The sequence below is a fragment of the Pseudophryne corroboree genome, chromosome 1, assembly GCF_028390025.1.
Source record: "Pseudophryne corroboree isolate aPseCor3 chromosome 1, aPseCor3.hap2, whole genome shotgun sequence".
Classification (NCBI taxonomy): Eukaryota; Metazoa; Chordata; class Amphibia; order Anura; family Myobatrachidae; genus Pseudophryne; species Pseudophryne corroboree.
This window is the reverse complement of record NC_086444.1, coordinates 895,049,237-895,062,204: the sequence shown is the minus strand read 5'-3', so window position 1 is coordinate 895,062,204 and position 12,968 is coordinate 895,049,237.

Below are 12,968 nucleotides of genomic sequence, written 5' to 3'. Positions count from 1 at the left end.
TTTGGAGAGGCCCATCTGCATGGGCTCCTCTATGTCCACAGGAATGGAAAAAACACAAGGAGAAGACCCGACAGATGCTCCTTTTTCAGCCCTCCGCTCTCTGAGACGACGATCAATCTTAATAGAGAGCTCCATGAGTTTATCGAGAGTCTCAGGAGCGGGATACTGAAGGAGACTGTCCTTTATAGACTCGGATAAGCTGAGGCGAAACTGACTGCGCAGGGCTGGGTCATTCCATCCACAGTCGTTCGACCAACGGCGAAACTCCGTACAATAAATCTCTGCGGGATTCCTACCCTGTCTGAGAGCACGCAACTGACTCTCGGCGGATGCCTCTCTATCAGGGTCGTCATACAATAGCCCTAAAGACCCCAGAAAGGCGTCTACAGACAATAAAGCCGGATCGTCTGTCTTTAAGCCAAAAGCCCAGGTCTGAGGATCCCCCTGTAGCAAAGAAATAATAATTCCTACCCGCTGAGATTCCGTACCTGAGGAGACTGGTCTTAAACGAAAATACAGTTTACAAGACTCTTTAAAATTAAAAAACTGCTTTCTATCCCCAGAAAAACGGTCAGGCAGATGCATTTTTGGTTCAGGAATGACCCTCGGGGAAGTCCGTAACAGATCTTCCTGTGACCTCACCCGAAGGGACAGATCTTGAACCATCTGAGTAAGCTCTTGAATCTGGCTAACTAAAAGCTGGCCAGGATTTGGCCCAACACCGGAGGGATTCATGAGGCTGACAAATCTCCCAACAGAATAAGGGAAAAAATTAACTCCTGTTTAATTTTAAATTTTAGTCTGGCCGGTGATAATGTTATGATTCCCGTACTCCAGACCAGAGAAGATCTTTATGGCAGAGGTCTGAGTACTGGAAAGATATGCTGGTACGGGAGCAGGAAAGCCTAGTAACCCCTGGCGCCCTAACTCCGTTGTCTCGCCCGTGTTATCAGAAATCCCCTGCGAGACTATGGTTGCTTGAGCCCATGGCAGCCGCGTTCGAAGGGCGGATTATGTCTGCCCAACCCCGATGCCCCCTCAGGTCTTAATGGGAGACAAAGGGAAATCTGAGACAGGGTGATAACAAGGGGCCCTCTGACTAAGCAACCAGGCCAGGGGTTACAAGCTATCTAACTTAAACCAAAAGTATGTGCGGACAAACCGCCAGGGAAAAGGACAACCAAAGATCCACTGATCCGTTACTCCTATCCAGCACCGCTGGATACCAGAGTGGATTTGTGGGAGCGGAATCCTCCGCAAAAGCTCCAGAACACAATAAACTAAATAATAAATAGTAAGCGGTCAAGCCGCAACACACGGCTACGCCGCGACTCACGAACACCACAGGATGTTAAAGGTGCTCGGTCGGACTCCAGGAATAGATGACAAATTCCGAGTACTGGATCACTGAGGACAGGAACAACCGGGTTGAGCAGGACTGGAAACTCTCTGTAACTGACACAGCAAACAGGAAGCTATCACCGGCGTCTGTGAGAAGTCCTGAGAGTGCTTAAATTTGGGAGCCCTCCAATCATGATCCAGACAGGGTAATCACATAATGATGCCGTGCAGCTGCATGCTGCACGGCCAGAATACACAAGCACTGATTAATTAAGACCCAGCAACGGGGAACGCGGTCTGACCGTGGCATCCCCGTTGCTAGGGTCTGAGCGGCTCCGTGCGCCCGGCGTCTAGCGTTGCTAGGGAGCCGGCGGCTGTCTGCCTGCGGCGTCCCTAGTTGCTAGGCGCCGGGCCGCACTGACGGGCGGACCCTCGGCGCCTAACACTGGGCTGTAGTGATACAGGAGGGTGCTGGAAAGAATGACAATATGGGAAGCTGGCTGGAGTGACAAAGGAGAATCCTGGCAGGAGAGACACAATGGGGAGCTGACTGGAGTGACATAGGAGGGTGCTGGCTGGAGTGACACATGGAGGAGCTAAAGTGTATTATGTGAATATGGCTTTTTCAGTATATTTTATGTGGAACTGGATTTTTAATTTATTTTATGGGAAAGTGTCTTTTTCAATGTATTTTATGTTGATTCTGGCGTTAAAATGTATTTTATGTGGATCTGGCATTTTCATTGTCTTCTATACCAGGGGTGTGGCCTAGCAGGCACAAGGTCACACCCCATTTTTGCACATGCGGCTTCAGCTTGATGTCAGCTCTTTGACGTACCTAACAAGATTTTTTGTCTCTTTGTCTCTGACTGGTTGGCCACCCCTGCTTTAGCTAATAAATATAATCAAATTATTTTATTTTCTCAATGGATTAAGTTATATAAAATAAGAGGAGATAGTGTGGGACTCAAACCAGGGTCTCTATGTTTACTGCTACCTGGCCTCAACCCAGTGAGCTAGATACCCAGCTGCAGAAAGTGATGTGATTTCTTATATTTAATGTCTGTTATTGAGCTATATGGGTGTAGCATGAGTGGCTGGAATCCCGGGGGCCAGCATACTGTCGCAGAGATCCCGACCGCGGCATATCGACAGTGTGATTAGTGCTAATGAGCCCCTTGACCTGCGCTATATTTTCTCCCTCCAGGGGGGTTGAGGACCCCCAAGAGGGAGAATATGTGTCGGCATGCCAGTGGTCGGGATCCCGGTGCCGGTATGCTGATCGCCGGGATCCCAGCCGGCAGCATACTGAAGACCACCCGAGCTATAAACATATAAGTAATTCCCTTCAATTATTCCCTAGTAGTGTATCTAAATTTAAATTTAATTCTATCAATAATTGCACATTGTGCTAAGTTCATGATTTAGTAATACAGGGTTTTATTATTATTATTTCTTATTATTTATTTATAAATATGCTGATCGACCATAGGTGTGATTCAATTAGATATATAACAAAATCCCTAACTTTGTTCCTGTGTTATTCAGATGAGACAATTTGATTGGAGAATGCAGGACTGAAATACAGTACCTGGATTTTGGGACACTAGTCAGTGACATGCGGTGGGGTAAGGCAGGTGAGGCAGAGCCTTTCATATCATACTTACATTTATGCAAGAATTCTGACTATGTAAATAATATGAAAAATACAAAAAATACAGTATATTAGAAATATCTTCATTGTATCATTCTAATCATTTTAATAGTCCAAACTCTGGAGTAAAATGTTTATGGCAGGTGTTTATACTGCTGCACCTTTGGATTATTCCCAAATGAACCCTTTGGCTCATAATGTGTGTAAATCTTGCTCTGGCCAGTGCCTACTGAGCCATTTACCTCACCGCATGTCCCTGCTAGTCTATGCCTTCTGAAGAAACCATTATGCTATACAATGGAGAAATTTATCAAGGTTATTTCCACAAGTCTGGACTGATCATTGATACTTCCACTACAAAAACTCTGCAGTGGACAAGGTTTCACCATGGCCATGCTATCCCTCCCCTTGCTGATTCCCGCATAATGGAGAATGCTGGCTATCCTGTGCGGCTTTCAGCATATACGTACTTACCATCAGCTGTGGCAAACTACAATGCTAACTGCTGGAATACTCTCAATAGCAGTAAGCGTGTATACCAGGGTAAGCGGAGGTCGAGCATAGCGCAGGCCAGCTGTACATTTGGTGGGTATACCTATATGAGTCAAACTCAAGAACTTTTTACCTACATATGGTTAGAGGATTTGATTACTGCTCTATGGATACAGATTTACATACAAATTAGTAACATCTATGCACACTTTTAAAAACTTCAATGGGACTATTGTGGACTTTATGGTATAATATATTGTTTTTAACTGTGTGGAATATTAAAATTGTTATATTTTAATTACTGTTGTGCTCTACAGTAAGTTTATATAATTGCTTTTTGTTCATTGCAATATCCAGATGACCTTTTAGGAGCAGCACACACAATTAGGTGATCAGCATATAATAAATGTTTGCACCTGATATATCCATAAATATTTCTTTATATACTGTTTAATTTATATCTACATATATATTTATATCTACATATATATATATATATAGTGTATTCACCATATTGTGTGTGATTTTGTAAACCTGCATAAACGGGTTTGCATATGATTGGGCCATATTCAGCCTCATTGCATTGGTGACATAAATTCTCTCTTACTTAAAAGACACAGGTGATGTCACTGTGAAAATAAATAACAGAATGGAAAGAAGGTATGACTCTGGCCTATGCAGATGTCACATCATTATATAGATGCATTAAGCACAAGAAAGGTTTCAAAAAGGTATCATAGTCTTTTTTTATTTTTACTTTAATTGTGAATTAATTCTACAATACAAGGGAATGGCGATGGGGACAAAATTTACTCTAACAATACGCCAATCTATTCAGGAGCTTCTGGGAAAACAAAAACATCTATGATGCCATAACTTGGGGTCATACAGTGCCTTTCTAAAGTATTCACCTCCCTTTGCATTTTTCATGTTTTGTTGCCTCACAACCTGGAATTAAAATGGATTGTTTGAAGGTTTGCATCATTTCATTAACAGAACATTGCTACAATTTTGAAGATGTCTTTTTTATTGTGAAGAAAACAAATAGGACAAAATAACAGAAAACTTCAGCATGCATAACTATTTACGCCCATAAAGTCAGTACTTTGTAGAGCCACCTTTTGCGGCAATTGCAGCTGCAAGTCACTTTGGATGAGTCTCTCTGAGATTGCCACATCTTGCAACTGGGATTTTTGCCCATTCCTCAAGGCAAAACTGCTCCAGCGCCTTCATGTTGGATGGTTTCTGCTTGTGAACAGAAATCTTCAAGTCTGACCACAGATTCTCAATTAGATCGAGATCTGGGCTTTGACTAGGCCATTCCAACGCATTTAAATGTTTCCCCTTAAACCACTCGAGTGTTGCTTTAGCAGTATGCTTCGGGTCATTGTCCTGATGGAAGGTGAACCTCCGTCCCAGTCTCAAATCACAGGCAGACTGAAACAGGTTTTGCTAAATAATATCCCTGTATTTAGCACCATCCATCTTTCCCTCAACTCAAAACAGTTCCCCAGTCCCTGCTGCTGAAAAACATCCCTACAGCATGATGCTGCCACCACCATGTTTCACTGTAGGGATTGTGTTCTTGGGGTGATGGGATGTGTTCGGTTTGCGCCAGACATACCATTTTCCTTGGTGGCCAAAAAGTTCAATTTTAGTCTCATCTGACCAGAGCACCTTCCTCCATACATTTGGGGAGTCGTTCACATGCCTTTTGGCAAACTCAAAACATGCCTTCTTATTTTTAACACTAAGTAATGGCTTTTTTTATGGCCACTCTTTCATAACACCCAGCTCTATGGAGTGTACGGCTTATTGTGGTCATATACACAGATACACGAGTCTCTGCTGTGGAACTCTGCAGCTCCTTAAGGGTTACCTTTGGTCTCTGTGCTGCCTCTCTGATTAATGCCCTTCTTGCCAGGTCTGTGAGTTTTGATGGCCGACCCTCCCTTGACATGTTTGTTGTGGTACCATGTTCTTTCCATTTGAAGATGATGGATTTGATGGTGCTCTGGGGTATCATCAAAGATTTGGATATGTTTTTATAACCCAACCCTGACTTGTACTTCTCAACAACTTTGTCCCTGATTTGTTTGGAGAGCTCCTTGGTCTTCATGGTGTGATGCCTCATGCTTAGTGTTGTTGCAGCCTCCGTGGCCTTTCAGAAAAGGTGTGTTTATACTGACAGATCATAAGACACTTAGATTGCACACAGCTGGACTTCATTTCACTAATTATGTGCCTTCTGAAGGTAATTGGTTGCACCAGAACTTTTGAGGGGCTTCATAGCAAAGGCGGTGAATACATATTCACATGTCAATTTTCTAATTTTTATTTATAAAAATGATTTTGTATATAAATTTTTCTCATTTCACTTCACCAACGTAGACTATTTTGTGCATATCCATTACATAAAATTCAGATTAAAAAAACAAATTTAATTACAGGTTGTAATGTAACAAAATAGGTAAAAAGCCAAGGGAGGTGAATACTTTAGCAAGGCACTGTACCTTACTAAAATTGTATAGCTATTTAGATGACTACTGTATGTGGAATTCCACAGAAGAAAGCTTAAGAGAATTATTTGCATTCCTAATGAAAATTATATGAAATTCAAATTCACCCTAATTAGCAGTCAAGAAGAAATTAATTTTCTAGACCTGACAATCTACATACAATAGAAGACCAAAAACTCAACATAAAGATTTACGACAAACCCACTGACGTAAATACTTCTATACCCACTGACAGTCAGTACTACTGTATTCCCTCTCGTTGAAAGCAGTACCCAAAAGTCAGTTTCTGAGGATAAGGAGGAATTGGAGTAATGAGGAGACATTTAAACATCAAATGGATCAAATAAGGAGAAACTTAAATGAAAAAGGCTATGAAGAAGAAGAGCTTACTAAAATCATGGTAGATACTGTATAGAAAAAAAACTGAAATACCCTCCCTCCTCTAGCTAAACCCAAAAAGAAACAAATCACTTGCTGCAAAAATGAGAAACTGGAATGGCACTTATTACCCAATATGATACTCAACATAAACAAGCTGAAAATCATTAACAAACACTGGTATTTGTTGATGAAAGATCGTACTGGGTAACATCATTCCAACCAAACCAAAGTTCATATATATTGGAGAGCAAAGAATTTGAAGAATTGTCTTGTCAAGAGTGCACTCCCAATGCCTTCTGAAAACCTTGTAAGAACTAAAGGGTTCCATAGGTGTGGGATATGCATAAGTTGTAATAACATTAAAGACTCCACAAATAAATACACAGAAGACACAGTAAATGACACAATATTTAGGATCAAGGACTTAATTATGTGTAACACCTCTAATGTAATATACCTAATGGAATGTGTATGTGGTCTCTGTTACATAGGAAGAACAACAAATAAGAAACACTGAACAATAGAGAAACATAAAAAAAGACTAGTAACACGCAATTTGTCTAATCACTTAAATCGGAGCATCCAACATATTAAGAGATTTGTGGGTATTAAACATGTTAAGTCCTCATTTTTGTTTTATTTATTTATTTTAACTTTATTTTTATTGCAATTAGTTTTTTATTTTTATCTTATTTTTCATTTTCATTATTATTTATTTTATTTATATATTTAGTTTTAGGATTTTTATTTTATTTTATTATTTTTGGTTTGGTTTAGTTTACTGTTATCCATTTACAAAACTTACTTTTCATACATTTTTTCAGAAATAGTATGAAAATGGAAATACTTTATGCAGCCTAATATAAAGTTTACAATAAACCTTATCTTGACTGAAATCCTGTGACAATACTACAAATCTCAAGATGCTGGATAATCACCTAAAAGTCTGGTGGGAAGACTACATGTTGAGAACACTTAAAAAAAAACTACATCTCCCAGCAGCTTTTAGTAAAAAATGGCTCCATCCAGTATCAAAAACACAGCCACTTTCCTGAGACACCCAAAAATGGACTTAATTTTCCAGCAGCCTCTGTTGCACCGTGACAACTTCTGATCATGGAGCAATGATATTCAGTGCCCCCATGGATACCCAAACATGAATTACACTTTCCAGCAGCCTCCAGTGCACTGTGACCACTTCTGGTCACAGAGCAATGGCATTTAATGTCCGCCCATGGCATTTAGAACCCACAACAAATGTATTATTATAATTACACCCAATATTGGTTCAGCATCTTTTGTCCTTAAATATTATATTGTATATTATTATTTAGTTTGCCCACTGATCCGTGGACCGGAAATGGAAGTGCCACCATCTTGAACTCTCTTTAACTGTTAATACATTAATATTGGAATTTATTACACAAATGTTCTTTTGTATTTCATATTTTTCATGTAACATAAGACACCAACATTTGACCAATGAAATATGAAGCAAGAGAATTAATAACAAGAAAAACACTATACTAGATCCACCCTTTTAGATAAGTATTTTTATCTAATAACTCTCTGTTCACCATCCACTTCCTCCACTTTAGTATACAGCGCCATTTTCTTCACTTATCCAACCTTTTCCATATGTAATTTGGACCTTCGGGATAGGGTCACTAATAAAGTTAAGAGGCTGCTACATTTTCTTGTGAAGAGCCAAAAGACTCCCACTCCCCTCTTTATGGATGATCCTGTAATGTTTTGGAGTTATTGAAGCCAATTTTAAGGGGAAACATAATATCCTATTCAGCTCAGTGATGACGACCCCTTGACAGTACATAACACTCTATACTTAATTATCTACAAGTGTACTTACATTAATATACCTCAAGCTAAAATGAAGAATCTTTATAAGCCTATAAATGAGCCAAATCCACTTTAGATAGCTTTCTGTTGACACAATCACAAATTAGACTGGATTACATGAAATACTAATTTTTCTTGTTAGGGTAACAAATCTGATAAATTATTATATACCATGATCTGAAACTATTAACTATAAAAAACACATTATGGCAATAAAGTGTAACTCTTTTATTTCCCCCTTACTTCAATGTATGCTATTGTTGACACTTACTTTTAATACTATACAACCCTTTATACCGCAATGGCCCCATGTGTTTCCTTTGTGGACTTCTTGATTGATAAAGCACAACTGCTTATCCTTCCCTCCTCTCACCAAGACCTTCTTGATGCTAACATCATGCTTAATGAAATTTCCAATTTACAGTTACATAAATCCCCTGGCCCTCAGAGTTTCACTAAAGAAAGTTTTAAACTTTTAAAAATGACATTCTTCCTCTTTTTCTTGACTTATATAGGACCTTTCACCAAAAACACCCCTCTTACTTGACTTTTAACCAAGCACATACCTCTGTCATTCTTAAACCAAACAAAAACCCTCGCTCTTACTCCTCTTACCACCCTATTACATGACATGATGAATGTGTAGTATTCTGCTTATTAAAGTCCAGATAAGTCCTGATTCCGTGATGCAGGGGTTGTGTTAGTCTGTCTCCAATTGCAGGTTAAAGCATTGTGGGGATGAGCAGGTTTTGGGTTGTGTGAAGGGGGGCCAGCATCCTGACCCACCACTGGCATAGACATTCCTCAGTCTACTCACCGGCTGGTGAGTTTGAGTGGCTGGAGCACAGCACTGCCCAAAGGATCAGAGGTGACACCAGCAGCACTTCCCATCTTATGAGCATCACCAAGCAGGTCCTCACAGCAGCCAGCAGAAGAACCACTCCATCACTCAGCACCAGCACCACGGAGGACAGTGGGACAGGGGATCCACCATCAACACCACCCTCAAGAGGGGATAGAGAGAAATAAGATGGCTCAGCACCACAAAGACCTCAGGAAGGGTAAGTTGATTGCCAGTGGTGGGTCAGGGTTACTTACAGACACCACCCCACTCATATGTCTTCACTTGTTGGGAAGCTCCATCATAAGCTCATGAAACCTGATACTTCTGTGTCTTTGCCTGTACTACACACTGTCTTGCTCACTTTTGTCCTACTCACATTCTGGCTGCTTGAATATTCCTTCTGCTGCTACAAAAGAGGGAGAGGCATTGATGTCAGTGTGCTCTGACCAGGGGGCCCCCATTAAAGAGAGAAACAGTTGTTATGGTTGAGTACCTGGAACTCAGGGGAGTGTGCGACAACTGGGAAGTTCCAGTACTCGCAGGTAAAGCTGCAGCTAGGATTGATGTCTGCAGCAACTCGTGCTCTACCCCCGACTCTGTTATCCCTCTTAGTGGTCGGATGGTGCCTGCGGTGCAAGTGTTCTGCCCAAGACAGCCGCATTTGAATGGGCGAATTAGGTCCACCCAAACTCCGATGCCCCCTGGTCTTATTAAGTGACATGGCACCACCTGAGATTGCGAGTAAGGGGGAACCTAACTAACCCTGCAACACCAATGCATGAGTGAAAATGAGAACAACAATGGTCTTAGATGTTATAAGCAAATAAACAGTCAGAGCAACAATGCTCAGGGATGTTAAAGATATAAATATAAACAAAGAACTGTTAGTGTGGATACTCCACAAAAACCTGAACACCGGCTGGCAAGATCTGGTCAAGAATTGATCAATCAAAGTCTCCAGGTCACAGCACAACACAGGCAGGATCTCCAACAAGCTGACAGGTTCACACAGAAATAAGAACTATCACCAGGTTAGAGTGACCAGGAAGAGAATATAAATGGTGCTGCACCAATCTCAGAAGAAACTCCTTAATTGCAAATATTGTGCAGCTGTCCTGCTTCACGTCTTTGTACACATCTGGGTGCTTAGTTACCCAGCAATGGGGAATGCCATCTGCTTCCGGCGTCCCAGTTCCTAGGGATCCAGCGGCTCACAGCGGTCGGCGTGTGCTTGTTGCTAGGCGCCAGGCGGGGACCAGGAGACTTTGCGCCCGCCATCTGACTGTTGCTAGGTGCCAGGCAGGGCTCAAAAAACCTTGCACCCAGTGTCTGCTTATTGCTAGGCTCCGGGTGGGGGTTAGCGGGAGGTGCGGCATCCTGGCTCCATGGCAACGGCCGGGACACGCACTTCCCTGAACTAACAACAGTGTACAGTGTCCACTGCACCCCTCTTAACCTTGCTCTGCTGCCTGCACTTCGATGTTTTAGAGCTACAAGTAAATATTAGACAAGTCCTCAAAATCAGTACTTAGTTACTTGACCCAGTTTTCTTGTATTGGATCCTGAATTTTAGCTTTTTTCAGGCACAAAAGTTTGCCAATTCTTTTTTTTTTCTCATCTAGACTGGGAAAATCTCCTTTAAAAATGATTGTTACAATCCCCTCCTGTTAAATGGGCCATTACCATACACAACAATTTTTTGAGATTACCTTTAGAAGTTTACAAACCACTGATCGTGTGTGGAATTTTGGCATTGTCCTAGATGGTGGCTTGACACTTAAACATCAGATATCAGCCACAATCAAATCCTTGTTCTTTCACCTGAGGAACGTAGCCAGAATCAAGCACTTAATTCCCTCAGATGATCTGGCAAAAGTCATACATGCATTTGTATCATCTCGATTAGACTACTGTAATGCCCTCTACCTTAGTCTCCCAGCAAAAGAATTGCACTGCTTACAGCTTGTGCAAAACACAGCTGCCAGGCTGTTAACCAACCTGCCCCGCTCTAGCCACATAACGCCCATCCTCTACTCATTTCACTGGCTGTCTGTATGATGGCAAATCATCTTCAAGATTGGCTTACCCAGTTTCAAAGCACTACATGACCAGGGCCCAAGGTACCTGAAGCAGCTTCTGATCCCATACTGCCCCACTCGATTACTGCGATCTATAGATGAAGGACTTTTAGCAGTACCTAGAATCTCCCATAATTCATCTGGGGTTCGAGCTTGTAATCATGCGGCTCCGACTCTATGGAACTCACTTCCAGTACCAGTACCAGTACCAGTACCAGCATGCGGGGGAGGCTTGCTGGGCCTTGTAGTACTGCTACTAAAAACAATATCTTTTCTTTTACAACAAAGGCTATCAGCCTCCCCATCCGCAGCCCATTGGATGGGGGGGGACAGCCTCGGGCTTCACCCCTGGCCCTTGGGTGGCTGGGGGGGGGACCCCTTGATTGAAGGGGTCCCCACTCCCCCAGGGTACCCCGGCCAGGAGTGACTAGTTGGATTTTTGATGCCACGGCCGCAGGGCACTATATAAAAGTGACCCCCGGCTGTGGCATTATCTGTCCAGCTAGTGGAGCCCGGTGCTGGTTTTAAAAATACGGGGGACCCCTACTCTTTTTGTCCCCCGTATTTTTGGGACCAGGACCAGGCGCAGAGCCCGATGCTGGTTGCTTAAATATGGGCGAACCCCTGTCATTTTTTTCCCCATATTTTTGCAACCAGGATCGGCTCAAAGAGCCCGAGGCTGGTTATGCTTAGGAGGGGGGACCCCACGCAATTTTTTTTTAAAAAATAAGCACTTTCCCACCCCTTCCCACTGATATACATGCACGGATCTCATGGATCCGTGCATGCCTATCCAATCACGAATAAAAAAAAAAGGTCTGGTTTTTTTTAGCACTTTTTTACGAGTTGTAATTTTTCACGGCAGTGTTTGTTTTTTTTTTGCTTTGCACTTCTTAGTAAATGACCGAGATTCATACTTAAACAGCCGCGTTTTGACCGATGGTGTATTCATTCGTAATTTTTTACTTGGACTTGCAAAAAATTACGAATGCCCTCATCTCTGCCGTGATTAGTGTTTAGTAAATTACCGAGATGACACTTTGATGAAAAAACGGCATCTCGGTCAAAATCGGGAGCTTAGTAAATTTCCCCCTCGGAAGGGATTGTTGAATTTAAAAAATCCCTTACCATACCGAATCTTAAATCCCCATTAAAATCCCCAGCAAAATCCCCAGCAAAATCAAACAGAACTTCCTCATTGCTTCCTATTGGTCCAAATATATCACATACACACTACTTAAAAGGGGAGGCTCTCTCTTTACACTGTGTTATACATGAAAACCTAAGTGTTGGCTTTACTGTCTGCTTTCACTTTCTGTGCCCTAATAGTTGTTGCAAAGAAAAACCCTCTGCCTGCTCCCTGTTTATAGCATAATCGGGGAGTGGTTTATATAATGCGTGATTAGGCGAATAGACATTTTTGACAAATGATATAATAAAATGACTTCTGAAAAATTTAAAATAAACAAAACACAAAGATGCACTTTTGGATGGATTGAATATGTGCCACTTTATACTTATACTCAGCAAGAGTTTACGGATTTAACAATGGAGCCAGAAGCCAAGAGCCATAGCCTAAATAACCTTTTTTGGTGGAACAGGAACAAATTAGAACAACATACTATAGTAACAATTACTATTAGCTGCTTTATTAGCACATACTGGTATCTAATACAACAACCATCCCTCTGACATTTGTCCCACAAGAATTTTTGCAGATAGGGATGAATTGCTGAGGATGTAGGCATCATGGTATGAACCAGGATAGGCAGTTACAACACTCATGATTTTAAACGTCATTA